This window comes from Channa argus, chromosome 17 (genome assembly GCF_033026475.1).
Source record: "Channa argus isolate prfri chromosome 17, Channa argus male v1.0, whole genome shotgun sequence".
NCBI lineage: Eukaryota > Metazoa > Chordata > Actinopteri > Anabantiformes > Channidae > Channa > Channa argus.
The window spans coordinates 15,196,170-15,216,387 of NC_090213.1; the positions used below are offsets into that span (position 1 = coordinate 15,196,170).

The window sequence follows — 20,218 nt, forward strand, 5'->3', positions numbered from 1 at the left end:
GCATGTTTTCATGCGTTATATGTCACTATCAAGATCGCTGGGAAGGTTTTTATTTTTGTTCTTAACAGAAGTACAGATGAAAAAAGTAAATCTGCAGGAGTTAGGTATATTTACCATGAGATTTAAATCTAAAAATTTGAACTATGGCAGACAGACAACAGGCCCTCAACATGAACAGAGCCTACTGGCACCTCAGTTATTAAAGGCAAACCAACACACACCTGTACCTGTCCACATACTGCACACACTCAGTCAGATTCTGTCCCACTTCAGTTTAGCTGCCTTCCCTTGTCTTCCTTTTGTTGACTCACAAAATGCTGATGTATTTCAGCACCAGTGCAAGTTTAAAAATACAGTTTCACACCAAAAGCAGCTAAACAGTCTTTTTTCACTAAGACAATAGAAATTCATAAAACAGATCAAATGTTGCAATGAGACAGTTTGAAACATTAACACCTGAATCGATATCTTCGCTCTCCAATATTTTTGGTTGAATTAATGTATTATGTTTGTAGACCAACTAAATTGACTAAGGCTGCTACAGAAACTCAGAGATGAAAATTTATAGTGTAGCCACAATAGCAGATCAGATAATGAGAGGGAGAGGAGAAACAGAGAGAGAGTTTTGTGGCGTTTTGAGTGACTGCATTTTCTGCTGTGTTTGCATTAGAAAGGGTTTGGAGGGATCACAAGGCAGCTCAAAATGCTCTAAATAGAATGTTTTTTATGTGAGCGCACATTGGGACCGTGGAATGTTGGTTTTCAATCTCAGACACATGCATACGCTTGCATGGAAAACCAACATGGTTGTTTTTTCAATCATCTATTCAAGGGTTTCCTGGTGGGCTTTTTCTCTTCAAAAACAAATGTGCATCGAACAAAGCTATGCTTGTTCATTACATAGGAAATGTAAATCAAAACATTTAAGGGGAGTTGTGAGACTATTCACGGGCAGCAAAAACACGGAAATGTCACTTTTTTTCATGGGCCTCAGATCATGTCTGTTTACCCATTCTTATACTCCAAGGGTGTACAGCACAAGCGGTAGATGATGCAACTATCTGCATATTTTTTACCCTCAGAATATGCACACATAAATACACACACATGTAAGTCCTGCTCCTCCCACCACAGTTTAGTTTCAATCTTATGCATGTGTTATTTTATTCTACCTTGCATCTACAACCCCCATGGTCCCATCTGGTGTCTATTTCTCCTCTGTGGACCCCACCATACCACAATGCTACACATGGGCTGCACATACTGTACCTCAGCCAGTAGCAGTAACATTTTGATGGACTTCAGCAAGTCCCTTCATGGGCAAACCTAATTAACATTTGATAAAAATCAGCACTGTTAACCCGAACGATTTCTGCCTTGAGATTCAGGAGTAACCTCAAGAGAGGAATCTGGGGAATATTTCTGCCTTAAATGTGTGCGCCTTAGTGGTTTGTCTTTGTAGTTCAAGTCCATAAAGCTTTCATTGGGTTAGGTGGAACTACTGCTCCCAGGGTGGGTGACACATGGGTAGCACTCCTGAAACTCCTCTTCTGCACCAAGTTCCCAATGAATTGGGTTCTAGTTGTAGTGTAAGTTGGCCACTCTCCTCTAACTTCTGGCTCTTCTTAGATTAGAAGCAGGTTAGTATAAGACAGCTCCTCAGGGACCACTCTTAAACTCTCACTAAGAATAGGGGTTAGAGGTCAGAATAATAAGGACCTATTATCTGCACCATTACTGACTGACTTCCAGGCTCTTCACGTCATCACAGACTAGTGGCTTCAAGTGTGGTGAGCCACCAGTAGGGACTGAGAAAATGTTTACATTTCAGATTCCATTGTTTTTACTCTACTTGTGCACAATATAGATTATACAATTCATTTTATGGCATGAAATTAATAACCATGAGCTAAAGATTTAGTCTGCGTGTAACTTTGTACTCCATGATTTAGCACAACTCTGAGATATGTGTTCTTGGCAACATTTTCTTCACCTGCTACACAGACCTCTGCAAAGTCACTCTCTGAAAACAGAGTTTCCCTTTCCATCTCCATGAACATCTGGTAAATCAGTTAAAGGTGTCCTTCGTGTCTTTGTACATCACACAACAAATGAGCCACACAAATAATGAGCATAACGTTGGAAGCTTGGACCTAATAGAATCACAGGGCTCATGCATTTTGTGCAGCAATGTGCAGCAAATCACACCAAACTCTCTGTAGTTCTAAATAACTTGAATCATAATCGTAATAAAATCAGATTTCCAGATTTCTGACTGGCCAAGAATTGGCAAGTATGCAGGGTGTCGTGTATCTTTGACAAAACAGACGGTTCAGTCGCTATGGGAGATCTCAAATGGCTCTGTACCAAGGTGGAACATGAAAATGTTGAAAAGTGCAGAAAAACAGCAGCCTCTTTACAGTCTTTTCTAACTTTGCATCTCTTCTCCTTCATGTACTCCACACACTAATTTTAGAGGTGGTGTTTTTTGTATTCCGAGAACAGCCAGCAAGATGACGTCCAACATAGCTAAGACTGTGGCATCTGTGCTGCAGCTCTGAACACATCAAACAGTCGGGCGTCCACATATTCAGGAGCAGAGCAAATTTGGAAATTACTTTTCCAGAATGACTGCACGAATGATACTACTTTTACAAATATACAATCTTGGCCTTTCATTCTTCCGGATGCATGTACGCAAGTAGGTCTGCATGTACAAGCCCATTAATAATGCATACTTGTGAACATGTGACACAAGGGTAGTAGTTTGGCCTTTCTGAATTTTTGGTACATTGATATTAAAAAAGAAAAATAACCCCAATGAAACTATCACTAACTTGCTTCTGAAATATGCTGTGCTGCTACCATTACTGTAAAAGCTAATCATCCATGCAATCACAGACGAGTTGGCCTGGAGTGACATGCTGAAATCATTACCTCTGGCTGGGACTCAATGGAGAAGACCATTATACAGCCTTACACTCACAGTAGAATAGCCTTGCAGTAAGGAGTGAAAAGGCTGTCGGCTTTTATAATACTCCTGAGAACAAGGCAATGTAATCTTAGAGGATTGACAAGAACCTAAGCCAGACACATTTTATCAGTGGACAATGGGGGGGACAGTAGCTGGAGAAACAACCTCACAACATCAGAGCATTTCATGTCTCATGCATAGACTCAGAAATTCTCATGATATTTGGATATGTGTGCTGTCTTCTCCCTATCCTGCTCTACAATAAATATTATAAAACGGAGTGAGAACATTTTAAAAGATTTTGTTTAATTATCAATAGGGTAATTGATTTTCATTTTGCTTTGATTTTTAACTATTCTTTGATCATATAAGAATGGACTTCAAGATGTGTATTATGCACTTTGTGGACTAACACTTCCACAAGATACATGAAGGAGTTCCATATGGACCACATATGGGCTTCCAAAACAGGCCTGAAGGTGGATTTGCCTGTAGACGCTGATCTAAGGTCAGTTTTCTGTCTTTACTCCTCTGATGGTTACAGTTTTGTTTAGGGGAACGGTGAACCCAACTAGTCCCCTAAAACCTTGCAGAGGGGCATCACCTACACCCCATGCTTGAAAGGAGTTGTGTGGTTATGGGAGCTGCCTCCATCTTTGTAGCAGGAAGTAAAGAGATCAATCAAAGGAAGCTACATGACATCCCCAAGCACACCTGTTGAATAAATGTCAATCTCAGACACAGTAAATCTCATGCTTTACCACACATATTGCTTAAAGATTATAGTTACATATAAACTCACAACTCCTGCCTTTTTTAAGAATGAATTTATAGATATATGTTATAGATTTTAGTTCAGCAATCAACACCTCATCAGCACCTACATTTGAAACTGGACTCTGGACTTTCTTACCAACAGACCACAGTCTCTTAGGTTAGAAAACCACTCCTCCTCCACCCTCTTTCTAAGTACTGGTGTGTCACAAGGCTTTGTTATGAGCCCTCTTTTGTATTAATTTTTCACTGCTGACTGCGTTCATAATTATGGTTCAAACTCCATACAATTTGTAGATGACACAACAGTGGTAGGCTTGATCTGGCCTAGCACCGGTTTGGATAGTAAGCAGACAATTACCTGAACCTGAACAATAAGAAAACTGAAAAGAAAATGCATTATTGTGGACTGATGTAGGAGCAATTTATAGCATCTTCCTATGCACTTAAATCTATTTAAAAAAGCAAATTAAAAACCTTCCCTTCTGTTCTTTCTCGCACTTGTGTAAACTGTAATATGTAAACACTTTCTTTTATATTTTTCTCCTTTACTTAGATTTGTGCTGCCTTGTACCTCACGTGTAAGTTGCTTTGGATAAAAGCATATGCTAAATGAGTAAATGTAAATGATATGGTTCAGTATGTTGTCCAAGGACATATGGAGCCAGGAAACAACTGGCCAGTCCCAGGATTATTGGCACCTCCTTTGACTTATTGTATACTATATACATGCACTGCCACTACTCCAGTTTCCTCCCACAGTCCAAACACATGCATTGTAGGTTAATTGGTGACATTAAATTGCCCATGGGTGTGAATATGAATTGTTGATGTAGGTATTGGCTCTGTAATAGACTGGCGACCTGTCCAGGGAGTACCCTGCCTCCCACCTGATGACACCTGTGATGGGCTGCAGCCCAATGTGACCTTGAACAGCAGCAGTTAAAAGGTATCGATTAAATGGATGGATATATTTACTCGCCATTCTATATACAACTCCTTTGTATATTTGATTGTGTGTACTTTATACTATTCACTACAGATATTTAGGCAGCAAATATATATATATATATATATGCAGTACTTATACACACTTTATCTCACATTTCCACTGTACTCTGCTTTGCTACAGTACCTACCTCCCCCCACCCACACCGAGCAATGAAGATAAGAAAAATAATGTTATGTGGCTTCTTCAAAATCATATTACATGTATCAATGGTTTACAATGACAGAATTCTAAATCTAATATATTTGTTCAAAGTTGTAAAGTGTCTGGAACCAAGTCCACTAAATATCAGCTGATGGTTCACTATGAAAGGGAACCTGTTATGGAGTATGGAGCCTCACTTGGTGGTCTATGAGAAAAAGCTGGTTCTGAACCTTTTGTACTTAGAACAGATTACTAGGAGGCTACTTCCAGATGCGGTACACCAAGGGAAACACGCTCTCCTTCCTTGGGTGGTATGGGACAAATCCATTCCCCACACTTTTCTCATTAGTGAAATAAGCTTTTGTATAAACCACAGACATAGTTAAGAACACACACACCATCTACATATCTGTCGTTACACAAGATTTGTCATATACAGTATATTCATGCTTGGGTAACACGTCAGAAATTTTCTGATTAAATCCTTGAAAACACCTATTTTAAACATTGTCTAAACTGTAAACATACAACTATAAGTCACTGACTGTTTTGTGTGTAGTATCAAACCAAGATAAAAATGTCAAGGATTGGTTTTGTTTATTATGACTATCCATCAGTTATTCTAAAAGGACTCTTCATCAATGCAAAAGAGTAATTTGAGAGAACACTGTTTATGTAAAGAAGAGGTCAACAACAAGAGTCCCAGCCATCTCAGTTACGAGGTATAACACACTCCTTCACGCAGCTCTCCCACAGCCTGTTAAATACATGGCAAAGTCTGCTTCACCAAGCTTCCTGTGACTCACTTCCTGTCCCAGCCCTGCACCTGCACTTCCCTGGGTGATGTCATGGCAGGTTTTCCTCTTGGAGACGCACACTGAGCATACTCCCCATCTGGTATAATGCTTTTAATGCTCCATGTGTGTTTATATGTGTACGTCCATCAGAGTGCTTGGCTCTGATATCAGTCAGAGTACCTGTGGTGAATATGGCCCTTTATAGTTTAGTGATGACCTTCTTTGTAAGGCAATGACATTGCAGAGTAGAAGGACACATAAGAAAGACGAGCAAGGAACATTACAGCAGTAGATGAAACATAGATTGAGTTCCAAAGCTTGTTTTTTCCCATTGCTTTCTAGTTCTCTAATACCCAAATATGTCCTTTTGTTAACTACTTGTGTCTATGCATTGACTCTTTAGTGAGCGTCACGTAATAAAAACCTGGCCTGTATGAGAAAGGAGTAGTTCTATTTTCCAGAAGGAGAAACAACGTCTAGATGTCCTTAGTATCTGTAGGAATAATTACAGTAGGCCTCTCTAGCATTGGTGACCGCAGTGAAAATGATAGATTGAGGGGAACACACTAGTTGGACAGGCCTATGAGTGAATGGAAATATTGTATGAGAAAGAGTGCATACTTTTTTCCTTTATCCTGGGCTGTAAAAAGTTAGGGTTTTTTTTACTAAAAAAACATTTTTTGCCCTTTTCTTCCTCAGATTGAATGTGTATCTATGTGAACAGTCAGGAAATGCCTTACACCTACCGTCAGCAGAGGAGAAACTCTTGCAAGGGTCAAGGGTAGCAGGCATATATCAATATTAATTTCCTTTTCCGGTGTGTCCACAGACCTCTTGCTAGTTTCACTCCTTTATGTGTGTGTTATGGATCATTAACTGCTCCTGTGGTCAGTTGTGGGAAAATCACTGCCGTGTCTTTCGTTTTGAAGTGTGTTTCACATTTAACTGGCTCTTATCCTGATAGGTACTATACACCAGGAAGAAGTCAGTCCAAGAAAAAAAGGACGACTCAGGCCCACTTTGTTTTTTGTGACATTTATGTAAATTCTTCATTAATGGATTCAAAGTATTTATGTCACCTGTTTAGGACAAATCAGTCTCAATTGAAATACAGCTTTTATACACAATTAATACGTATCCACACCTATGACTGACATAGTTTATAATGTATACTTAGACTTTTCCTCATTAGAATGGGCAGCATTGAGAGAGCAGTTTACCAACATCCACGGGCTGACATTGGACTGAATCTCTGTACTGTCACTATGCAAACAGCGGATGCTCTGTTGACCGGGACATAAAATAGTGCTGTTGGGTTTGGGTTTCCAGAGCGGGATCAGGCCTGCAGTATATTGAGTCCATGTGGGGAGTGCGTTTTTAATCTGAGCCTTACCCACAGTCCTTCCTGTTTCTAATTTGGCGCTGCAGCGGTTTTGTCCTGAGGCCAAGAGCCTCTCTTCCACAGAGTGTCTATTTCCTCTGAAGTGAATAGTAGCAGGTGTGCTGGCCCAAGATCCCATGGAGAAGTCTGCTTATGAATGGCCCACATCTCACTCTTTCTCGCCTGTCTTTGTTTGCCTTTTTCTTCCTCTCATTCTTATTTTTCATTTTCTCACATTGTTTTTTTCTTCTTCACATTCTTTCTTTCTGGGCTGTTATGTCTTCACCACTCTGTGGTCACTCCTTTGTCTCCCTCATCTCTTCTGATTGTCTTTCATTCTTCTTCTATACTCTGGTCAAAATCAAGGTGTATTACTAAAAAAGCTACAGCTAACGAAAACAGAAAAAAGCAACTGCAAGAACAAGGGCAGCCTAATCACACATCAACCCTGCATTCCATCAACCCTGGACACAATAAATAATATAAAATAAACAAACTGCTAAACATACCAAATTAGATTTAGAATTCAGTTTGCTTTTGTTATGGCAGACATAATACTACAAATCATTCAGCAGTAACAACCATTACTATACTTTTAATGGTGTAATGTAACTTCCATACTATAGAAATGATTTAAAAAAACAAAATAATGAACTCAATACATAGATACAGTATATTCAAAAAAAGGAAAACAAGTCTGTCAGTGACTCAATCTTCCACACATTGTCATCCAGCCAGCCTGATAGCCAAGAACTCATCAAATCTGTGAGCAGAGGAGACGTGCTGTCATGCCATTTCAAGGAGGCACTGCGATTGGAATTAACCTCTAGTGACCTTCACTTCTCCTTCCCCCTTTTCCCAAAACACACTCCCTAATGAGTTGGGCTAGAAGGGGTACAGCCTTTACTGTAAGACAAATAAATGCTATCAACTCAAAGGCATATTCTCACTTAACTCTGAGAAAAACAAAGTTAAACAAATAAAAATAAAGACACTGGTTGCCAATCATATGTGACTTTACACAGGGTGAAATACAGCTTCAAAGTCATTAAGGAAATGAGAGTCTAACCAAAGGGTTGTTTAACTGGAACATATGAACTCGATGTTTGTGTTTATTAAATTTTGCTTCCACATCATTTGCCAAAATAGAATTCGGTGTAAGGGTTATGTGGAGAAGTTGCAGATTCTGTTCAAAGAAGTTATAGGTCTAAAAAGACATACATTTCCTAGTATTCTGAGTGTATTTTAATCTTATAAAAATAGTAGGATCTGTACTTTGTGTGTGATGCTTATCAGTACTATCAAAACTTTAGAAATTAGTCTTGTTACAGGTTCACCTATATTCAATCTATTCAATTTCAGGGTAGTCATTTGTACATTGAAAAAGTAGCCGCTGACCCTCTACTAACAATGGAATTTCTCCAGCCTCTGTTTAGCCTCATTCCCCCTTCTGCTCATCTGATTCTCTGCCAAAGTCAACCACGGGCATTTACGTTTCCAGCCATGGCGTTTCCGGCATCTGCACACGCTTGTGTTTACACAGGATGTTCAAACTTGATGCAGATTAAACAAATCCAATTTGGAGGCTGAGTTCAATCACCTCCTTTATTTCAACATTAAGAAGATGAAGCTGGGGGCCAGATCACAACTACCATTTCCAAGAGGATTGGGTGGGGGGAATGATCAGTACACCAGTAGGTCCAGAAAGTATTTCGAGAGTTTTATATGTGGATAGATGTCATCTGCTAGTTCCCACAGGCTTGCATGTGGTTGGATTTGCTCAGTGTGGTGTAGGGTATTTTTTCAAAAATCTCCAACTCTTCCTGGCAGTGTTATGGGCCTTCTAAGGACCCATGGGTAGTTTGGCATTGGTACTGTTCCCACACTTACCGTGGACATGGAGGCCTGGCTTTGTGCTCACATGCCCAGACCAGGCACACGTAGTGCAATTCAATCTTATGAACATTTAATTTTGCCAGAAATTTTTTCATCTTTCATCAGATAGTCACTGATTACTTAAACTCAGGAAACACAGTATAGGTCAGACGCCAATTGTGCCAAGTTACTTTTTTCATATGGGAGAGTAGACAGCTTCCAAGTTTGGCTGAGGGCATTTTACATGCTTCCAGCTCAGCCCACTATTTGAGCCAAGCTTTAGCTCCACGGGTTCAAGGTTGGGATGGGAAATGCCACAGAAGCCTGGATGGTCTCTGACCTTTTCACAAGTACAAAGGGACCTTCTTTGTGTCCAGAAAAGCAGTCATTTGTTAAACTGGATTTTTAATTGCTGCTCACTAATAATACAGCCTTGAGTTAGGCAGGTGTTTGAGTCCTCACCTGGGGACTCTCTCATATATGGGAGGGGTTCGGACCTTCCATGGCACCTGTTTGGCCAGTATCCGACTGCCCATCTGCTCCTAGCTAATGCAGCCATCCCACTTTGATAGAGGAACTCTATTCAGGATGGCTAGCTGTCCATCTAATTGTATCACATTCTAAGGGCTTTGTCCTAGTGTTCCCTTGCCAGCTAAAGGTTGCCGAAATCTCATCCGTCACTACAGAGAGGCCCTATTAACCCCTGACCCCTGGTTGGTGTGTATCGACAAGGTCACTCCTCACACCCAATGCCGAGCCCATTAACACGTCGCCCCACAGTAGAAAAACTATTTTGACGGGCTGTAATTGGCGCTAAGTGATCATGGACAAAGGCTCCCTCTGTGCTGCCCACTGGATTGAGCGGTACTGACCACTCTGAGCTTCACGCTTGACAATTCCTTTCTGAGTCCAATGTGAGAAGAGATAAACTGGGGAATCCCCTTCCTACACTACCATCTTCTTTATTTCTCCATGCCTTCAGCCTCTTCTTCTATTTGCCATGGCACTCCTTTGGAAATGTGAGATAATGAGGTTCTAGTGGGGAGAGCTGTCTAAAGCAGAATTGCATAGTCCAGATCTGTAGAGGGTGATTAATCCAATGGCAGGTCATTCCTTTCAGAGCCGGCCTAATTAGTTTATGTTAGCTGGAGAAGGTCAGGGGGCGTGTTTGATGGAGGCCTTTTCTTTAAATGCCACAATGGTGTGATGATCTGTGGATGCAGGTGCAGTAGTCGGCTGGTTTAATGTTACTTAGTAGCTTTGGATATAGACTCTAGGGTTGAGTTGCAAACTGGCAAAGACAATGATGTGTTTTTCTTGTAAGTATATTGGATTTCGAAACCAAGCTCCTACATTCTAGGTGGTTTTCAGTTCATTAGCTGTGAAGTCAAATGTTATTATGCTCTACAAATAACTAGGGAAAACCCCTCAGTATTGTATGTGGGATAGTGGTTAAAATCTGAAAAGATGGAAAGCCAGGACTTCCGAACAACCAAAGACTATGAGGAATAATTTTACTGGTAGTCTTGGCCGGCAGTGTTGTATTGCTAACCCCGAGTCCACCCAGTGAATTACAAACCACTCAGAATGAGTCACTATGTTAGCATACTGTATAAAAGTCCCTCCTTTTTGAGTCTTATCACCATTTACCTTGCCTGAATTCATATTTATAGCAGATATAATGATTGAATTTCAACCCAAATTCCTCCTTGCTGTGTACAACTTATGTTCTTAGCAACACTCCAATGGAACCAGGCCAGGTTTCACTCACACAAAGCTGTATACTTTAAGACAGGTCTAACTCCCTTCCCTATAGGCCATGCCATGCTTTCATCCCCATATTTAACAACCTGACGTCAGACAGGAGCAGAGGAGGCAGCAGAGGAGACTTTAATACTAAATCTCTCCCCCTGTCATTACCAGCCTGTGTGACCACCTATCAGAGGCCCTTGAGTGATGTGGGAAACCCTGGGCCCTGTCCTCCCAACCCCTTTAAACCAGGCCGTCTGTTCTTTCCAAACCAAACTGAAAACTACAGGATAGACACAGCTAGGATTGACATCAGTGAGGCGCCGAGCTCTTTCTGCCGAGCCCTTCTCACCACGCAAGCCATATTTCTGGACTCTCCATCCCATTAAGGCTAACTCAAATGAAGCCAGAGACTGTTCCTTTTGATAGCTGTTGCAATTGCATTTACAGTTGAAGGAAGCATCCTCTCATACACAGACACTGTGGATTTTAGGTGGAATGAAATTAATTAATTATCTAACCTTAACCCAGTTCAGAGTGATGCGTATTAAAACAAGCTTCAGATCAGGTCTGGGTTATTTTTTATCTAAATCTCTCCATTATTTTCCTGTGCTTTTTTTCTTTAACCTAAATAAATCAACCACACCTTCCTCGACATGCAAGACCACTGACCACTCTCTACCTTGTTTGTTTCACTGATTTAAAGAGCAATGGACATATTTGTAATTTTATAATTTTATTTTACAATTTGAGGCGGACAAACCATACAATAGGGTTTTAATGCAGATCTGCCATTATAGTGGCTAACAGATAAAATACTGACAGCTTATTTATATATAATTATGATGAAATGAATAAAAGATATAAATCAGACAGGTTCATATTATAATAAATAAATACAAAAATATAAAATAATTGGTATGCCTAAACATTTAACAATAGTACTTCATTGTTGTCTTGACTTTTCCACACCTGTGAGGAAGAAAAAAATAAATCCAAACATGTCAGCTCAGTCAATTGGCCCATGTGATGTGGGTCTTTATGAGAGGACACCTGCACCAGTCAGTTAGCTTTGTGAAAGCCTCTGAACTGGGTGGGGGACATTGGGGAGAGCTGCAGGGCTAGACATAGGTTTGGCCCCAAAGGCCTAAACTATCACTCCAGTCCATGGGTTGCCTTTGGCCTTGCTAACTGTTCCATGAAATGGGCCCCAGGAACAGTCCAAACCTCCCAGAAACAGCCCGCTTACTGTTAGCCAACAGTGCTCCCTTTGTGTGAAAATTGTCAAAGCTGGCCCTTTTCTGCTCTGGTCCTGCCTTTCTTTTGAGTTTCAGCTGTGAGCAAACAAAGCTGGCTTAAAGGTTTGCCTGATGGTTAGCTAGCTAGCTGGCCAGCCGTGTTACTGTTTGTGTCAGTGACAGCAATGGAGTTTGTGTTTCCTGTGTTGTGCAGGTGGTGCTTCAATGGCTAATGACAGAAGACCAAGTCAATGCCCCACTAATGAGGCCATCATAATAACCAATAACCTTATATTTTGTGGTTAGTGTGAAGTGGAGCTCAAGGATTCATTATGTAATGCAAACTGAACATTCCATGCCTTAGTGGTTGTTCAAAGTATTAATAGTTAAAATGTTCAATGCCAGCCTGTAAGAGGATAACAGGCCTTCCTAAATATTCCTCTATAAACCTCTTTGACAGCTTCTCATCTCTAGTTTTACATTGATGAACACTGAAAACCCTTGGAACTGTTTACATTTCCTTTACTGCAATGTTGTACTGGCTAGATTTATCCTCTAGGGCGAAGTGGTTTTACAGTGACCATCCATCAATCCATCATACAAAGTGAGATTATAAGTAAGATTACACATATTATCACCCATCCTGTCTTTGTCACTGCTGCCTTCTTTTTACTGTTCTGCAATTATTTTAAAGCAGAAAAGAAATGATTACTTGAACACATAATAATTCATTCTCTGCTAAATCATAATCCACTCCAGACACAGACATGATTGCTGTTTATCTCAAATGATATTTACTGTGTTGTCAGAACATAATATGTTTTTAGGAAACACTTATTAAATGCTATTTGTTATTGGCTTTTACACTATCTGTGGTTGAAATGGACCATCAAGTCACCACAGCTATGGGTTCACATGAATTTCCCCGAAGATGTGTTCACTTCTAAGGCTCTGTGTAGCACCAAGAAGCTATACAACATTGCAAAAATGAGCTATAGCTATATCTGCCACAGTAAGGATAAATGTGTCAACATTTTTATTAAGAGAGATAAACTCCGGTAAAGCAGCTTTTTCCTTTTTTGTCTTTTGGATTCAAAGGAAAACCAGTAGCACTTGGTTTAACCATGTTTCACTTTGCATAATTGTTCCCAAGGTTGCTGTTTTTTATTTCTATGCCTTCTGTGCCAATATAACTCATTTTCAGTGGCCAAACCAAATATTTGCAGCATGGCTTACACTGCTAAACTGAGCTGTAGTTTGGGCAAAAGAAGTCTGCCTTGCCAGCAGCAGTGTGCAGACAAGGCAATAAACAGATTCACTATTCATCAACAACCCGGCTTCTGATCACACTGTCATTCTCATTACTTGTTTGGTTGTGCAATACATTCTTCAGTGAGTGATGTGATAAACACACAATCATCCTAGGCATTGATGTTTAATTACACTTCAATCTATGCTTTGCATCTCACTTAACTACGTGCTGCATGGTCTGATGGTAAACCAACTGTTTACTGCTTCATAGAACCAGATGACACGGAGGGAGTCAGAGTCATTTACAGTAGTTAAATTCCCTGCTGAGAGGCCCTACTAAAAGCTTCTTCCACAGATCTTGCTGGGAAATATTTGCAATGGTTTCCATCCAGATCTGGGTCACTCAGTTCCACATCTACTGCACAGGTGAGCTGGAGCAGGTTTGTTTGGCTTTGGTCACTGGCTGTCCTTTCCTTTCCACAGGGCTGGGAAAGCAGCACCACAAACAGCTTGCGACAACAAGAGATGTTTTTGTCCACAGCTTACCATGGCAAAATGACACCACTAAGCCGCCTGCTGCCAATGTTGTCCAGGTCTCCCAGGACAGTCCCTGGGGACTAGAAGACCTGCTGTGGGCCAGTCCAATAGATGCAGAAGGAGAGTGAGAGCCCTCGGGAGAATAGGTAACTCTGTCAGCCAGCCGTGCTGCTGCAGCACGCAGATGAAAACAACCTCTTTCACATGGAGTGTGTTTTGGCTTCCAAGGCTGTAATCATGGATGATTAGCCTAAGAACTCAATTCTGAGCTGCGACTATTCCCTATTCCTGTCACAGTGTCAGAAATTATGTTTACCTACCTCTTTCCCCAACTGTCCCAAGACATAAAGGGAGACTTTACTGATCAATGGACAGGTGTGCAAGATTGATTTAAATACTAATTACATGTCATTTTAGAAATCAGAATCCAATAAACCCATAATCTAATAAAGACCATAACAGAATTAATTAATTTTTAGGTTTTAGTTGTGTTTTACTTTTTTATATTTTTTTTTATTTTAAAACCATTTGGGAATGATCAGAAAATTTAATCAGATTCTGCAAACATTCTTGTACTTAATATGTAATAATAATTTATAGAACATAGTTTTTCATACCATTTTAGTTTTGTATCTTTGTGTTTTTTTAAATGAACACTTAAGTAACCTTACAATAAAAACAATACAATAGATGTTTATTTTCTTTGAATTTCCAAAGTACTTAAAAATGTACTGGAACATAATTTAAATTTTATAAAGTACGTTTATTGGCTCGTTGCTTGTTAATGATTCAAACAGCATGACACATTACGAGCACTGATGTCACTCGTGGCAAGATCATCACCAACAACAGGTGCAGACTCCTCTCTTTCCTCTCTTTACACTCATGTTGCTGCAGCGTGTTTTCCTTTAACATCTGAAAAACATCTGCATAGGTGGTCTAGTCCCTCTCTTTCATAGCACAACCCAACTCATTTACTCCCACCCCTCTACTCCGTCTCCGTCTACTCCTTATGTCTTTCTCTTTTTATGCCGAAAATGGAAGTGCTGATTGTAAATATGTTGAGGTGTCAGCACCTCAGGAAAGAGCCGCGTTTTTCTGGATCCAAGCTACGAGGTTTACCAAAGCATATTTTTAACATGAAAAGCCAACATGGAATGGGACGGCCATGTGCAGCTGCTGGTCTAATTTGCTCTAAGCATGTACAAATAGGACGACCCACACAGACCATAAAAGTGGAGTGGAGGTTTTGCTCAACGCGGCACTTTTGTCTGACCAGAAGCAGAAGGACGCCTTCCAAAGAACAAACACATCACAAAAGAAAAGAAAAAACACACAGGCACACTCACATGATACTTAAAATACAGTAGAATAAGATAATAGATTTCAAACACTGTTTACTAACAAAAATTCTACTTCATATTAAATAGTTAAAATAATATAACCTCTTGGTTCATATTTCCTGAAAAATATAACAATGTAATATAATTGAACTTTGTTTAACATACCTAACTTCCTATGCTTGTGATACTTTTTTGGAGAGCCAAGGTGAGTGGCTGTCACACATTTATATCTCAAACCCTATATATTTTCAACAAATTCTTTAGAAAGGTTCCCACCTTCAGAGCTGCTCCAATATCCCTTCTGTTCCTTCTCCATACATTTTATTACTTCATGGAAAATGTTATTTGGTCTAGAGCAATTTACTCTGGAAACCCCCTTGAATGCCATACATTTGCAGAAGTACACATTACATGCCTACACATGGATACACACACACACACACACACACACACACACACACACACACACACACACACACACACACACACACACACACACACACACACACACACACACACACACACACACACACACACACACACACACACACACACACACACGTGTCTGAATGGGGTTCCCCTTTAGAGACCGGATAAATAACTTCAAACAGTAAACTAGGTGCTAATGAACTAGATCCTGACAGGGTTTGCTTTCCTCTAGCAAGGACCCAACCCACAATGGATCCATTCACAGGATCTCAGCCATGGAAAGTGTTGGTAAAGTAATCCCGCTAGAGTTTATGCGACCTTTTCTAACTCTCAGTACGTCCTTCTCCCTGGATGTCTTTAAGATCCAGCCAAAAACAACACTGACCTGCATCAGCTGATACAGGCAGAGGCTACCCACATTTGCATACTTCAAAATGGCACCTATTCACAACTAGAGGGCAAACTGATGTGAGGAGGAAAGGAACACAACGCCCTGCTTCCCCCTAGACTGTACCTGCGAGATCAGTCACGGCAACTTCAAGTGAAACGTCAAGGGTTGTTCCTTCCATGCTGCAGCACCGGACATGACAAGATGCACCATGGGTCAGATCACCCAACACCCTTTCCATATAGGACCTGCAAAAAAAGATGATATTTAATGTTTAAAACAATAGTTTGCTCTGACAAATGTAATTAAGTCACAGCATTGCACATGGCTTCATTCAACAAATTTGATATTCACATAAGAACAGAATTAACAACTGTTTTACACTTTCATGCACAGCATCTGAAACTAACAAGATAGTAGAGGGACAGAAGTTCATCATAAATTCCAAAACAAGACAGTGAACTTGCTTAATATCAGACAAAGGTCACCTATATGTATTTCTTGCAGATTGGGACTAGCGAAGTATGCTCTATGTCTAAGGTGAATGATCGCCATCTCTCCATATGGCTGTGTTCACCTTTATCTTTTATGCTTCTGGGGCAGCAAAGAGATGAAATACAGCCACTGACAGGTAAAGCGATACTCTGTAATGGAAGTTGTTTTACAGTAGCCACTTTTCAGAAAGAAGTGCAATATTTAAACATGTGATATCCTGTTCCAAACCACAGTTCAGAACAGCCTCTCCTCTAGATGTGAGGGTCACACTGCGCTGACAACCTGTATTTATGGCTATCTGACCTGACACCATGAAAAGTTTTATTTCTATCAGATGTTTCCATGCAGTGAGAGGTGAACAGAAAAACGGAATATCAGTCTTGGCTGCATCATTAGGAAAGTTTAAATGTATGAACTTCTGCATGTTTTGACTTCTTTTTCCCTTTTTTAAACTCACTTTCGGATTTGGAACCTTACGTATAACTTTGGTGCTGGCAAAGTAACATTTTTATTAGCGTCAATGGAAACATCCGCAGGCAAAGACATAAGACTCCATTGACTGAAGCATCTATGGCTCTACCCACGTAAATAAACAATTAATTTTAGAAATAAATTGACATCTATATTGAGGTTTCATTGCAGTGCAATGATTACATAGCCTATATAAAAAAGGTATTAGCTAAATATAGACACTTTTATTAACACATACTAAGAGTCAATATTTACACAGTTACTGCTCTGAAATCCTCTGACACCTCATCTGTGTCTGCTTGACTGACATCACAACAGAATTTCACACTGTACTCATATTTGTAACACAAGTTATCTGCCAGGTGCAGATTGTCTTTTCTTGAGTCAATTATTTTATTTGAGCAGAATGTGAATTTCAGGAGGTCGGTGGCATAAGAATAAATCTATTTATGGTATCAAAGAAATTTCAAATAAAACAAAAAGACAGCCTTCAAAAAAGTAACTGTATCAGAAGTCCAACTCTTAGAAGGTCATATAGCAGTGTAGCCTTAATTCCCTAGACCCCTGAGTTGTCAAGAGACCCACTTCTAGTGTCATCTCTTAGGCCTCCTGACCCCCTCAGCTCTAGTCTCAGAGGATAGGTTGTGTGGTTGTGTTAGGTTGTAAAGGTAAGAGTGCTTAAAGAGATGTAGGGTCTGAAGTGAAGAGGATGTGGAACACCAAGATGAACAGGGGGTCAGTAACCTTAGAAATAACAACTCCCATTAAAAGTGTTTACTTCTAAACTTGTATGAAGATAGTTTACTTTGTTTTTGCATTTATTACTTCTTCACTGCATCCCTACAAGATCATCTCCCACCCACCCCACACACTCACACACCTCACCCCAAGTGCATGGGGCTAGGCAGCATGAATGGGGCATTGTGATGCGTCTCCGTCACGGCAGTGAATGTTTTCACTTCCATTTGATCCGTCGGCGAGGCTGCTAATTGGGTAAGCGTGTTCCCAGGTCACCGGGAGGTTTCTCTTTCCATAAATACAGAAAGGCAGCAAAGGCTTCTACAGATGTCATTTACCACCCGATTCCAAGTAGGTTCAGACCAGTTTCAGGCAGCACATGTAATTTATTGTGTCTAAAACCACAGTCCAAATTTTTTCCTTCTCTCTCTCCTCATCACTCTAAAGACTGAATTTTATCATTCCCCCAGGCACCGTACAAAAGTTGATATTTGTCCTTTGCTTTAGCTTGGATTGTGTGTACTATGTTGTTATTAAAACTACAGGTGTCATGATGACATGAAATGGTGTTACTTTGTCTGTACCGCATTCAAGCCTGACAGTTCCAAATGATGTTATTTTCCATGCAATGGTCCACCAATGACACAATTTATGAGGCTCAAGGTTTATTTGTTTGTTTTCATCATGGAATTTACATTTCCTCTCTTACGCGAGGACTCAAGACAACCTAATGTGCCAGCACTAAACACTGAATTGGGGCACAGAGCCTAGATGGACTCACAGGCATGTTTGCTAAACATTATATGTAGGGTGTGGTCAAAATGGTCAATTGGTCAAAGAAACTGTCCTTCAACTTACGCACCCAGATTTAAGCCTTTGAGTTGGCAAGCACCCACTATGCAGAAGTGTCCTTGAATACTTAATTCTAAGGCTGTTCTTCAGCAGCTGACTGACATCTGCCCTCCCTGCATGGGACAAATTCCTCACATAAGCATAAGCATAACATCATCCTATGAAAAAAGCAGAAACAACTCTTAATGTCCTGTATGACAGTTTCCCGTGCCTAAGTGTAATTACACTAATTAGCTGTACAAACAGGTGTCTTAAGTATAGCTGTACTTACTTTATATTGTGGCATGTGCAGCAGGTTCACTCATGCATAACTGTGAAGCTTCAGCTGTTTTCTAAAGATAAAAATATGAAAAGATAAAGGGGATGATAGATGTCCTTTATGTAGGATTAGAACCGTCAACTCTTATAGTTTATCCATTATCTTATAACAATAACTTCAAATAACTAATCTATTCCAGAATACACACGTCAAAATACACTAAGACAGAAAAACTAGTGCTCCATTCCTTTGCCGATGGCTCCACTATGTGGCAGCAACTGAACTCTGTTAATATATTGTGTAAGGCCGTCTTTAAAGAAGAAAAATCTCAGTCCACAATCCACCAGACATCATCATCTAACCAATTGTTTAATTTAACTGAATATGCCAAATTTCTTATTGTCTCTCAGATCAACACATTCATGTAGAAGGATCCAGAATACACTATTTAAGGCTTAGTGTATTTTACTGTTGAAGATAGTTTGATGATCATTTTTCTAGCTACAGTGTGATTAACAACTGAGAGCTAATAACTCTTAGTATTCCAGTCTGTGCTTAAGCTGCATTTTTAACATCTGGGGATGTAACATAATACATTTGTTTCCAGTTTTAATACATCAAGTCATACTTTGCATTTTGCTGAACTACCTGTCACTATGAAATGGCAGTATATGATCTTACCAACAGAGTCCGGGGGTTGGCAGGCTTCCCACATGGCCTCAGCTCATGACCAAGTAATTGTAGCAGAAGAGGCATCTTGTGCAAACTGCTAAAGAAACACACCCACATATTAAAATCTAAAATGGCTAGAACTTATGGCTTGTTATCAGTATGACACCATTTGTACAATTAGCAAAAATGCTTCCCTTTGTTTTACCAACGTGTTGTTGTAGTTTCATAAGCTGGCAGTAGAATTATATTGAAAAAACAGACGGGTGATTCATCTTGAATAACTCATTGAACAGGATGTGGGCATTAAGGAAGGTGGGCTGAATCATCTGAGCTAAACAATTATTCATCATATTGTGGGCCCGTCTTGAAAGTTTAGTCCACCTAAAGTGGAGCAACAATCCTGATGTTATGTTTTTACATTAACTATACATATGATCTGCTCCTTGTTTGTTAACGGGTCAACATCAAATAAACGTTTTTTCCCCCCATGTTTTCTGGTTGGATGTGAAATAAGATATTGTTTATTACTTCAAAAACCTTCCATGCTCCTGTATATCTATGGTTCATCCTTGACAATAACATCACTTGGCTTGTTTTGTTTTTGTTGTTTTTTTTTGTATTTTATAAACGTGGAACACGAGTATGCTGGTTTCACAGTTGTAGTAACAGTAACAGTTAAAAGTTCTTATTTCTAGCTGGCAAACTGTTAAAGCACCCTAGCCTAAATATTTCACTTTCATGTTTTCCTGTACATTAACTTAAGTATTGGAGCATTAATAAGTATTACTATTAGATAATAGTGAGTATCAGTCTGCTACGGTGCCTACTTTTGGGCGACCCCC

At 39.9% G+C, this 20,218-nt stretch overlaps 1 protein-coding gene across 2 annotated transcripts in view; it reads right to left on the reverse strand.

Annotated features, from left to right (window-relative positions):
- The window catches only part of plcb1l (phospholipase C beta 1-like), a 147,272-nt gene that overhangs the window by 126,776 nt on the left and 278 nt on the right, over nucleotides 1-20,218 (reverse strand). The window contains exons 2-4 of one of the 2 annotated variants that reach the window (XM_067482582.1): nucleotides 19,386-19,473; nucleotides 18,717-18,777; nucleotides 16,016-16,137 (exon numbers count right to left, since the gene is read on the reverse strand). The gene's annotated coding sequence lies outside the window, so the exon portion shown is untranslated. The remainder of the gene's footprint in view (nucleotides 1-16,015; nucleotides 16,138-18,716; nucleotides 18,778-19,385; nucleotides 19,474-20,218) is intronic. The other variant, XM_067482581.1, reaches the window with a different exon arrangement.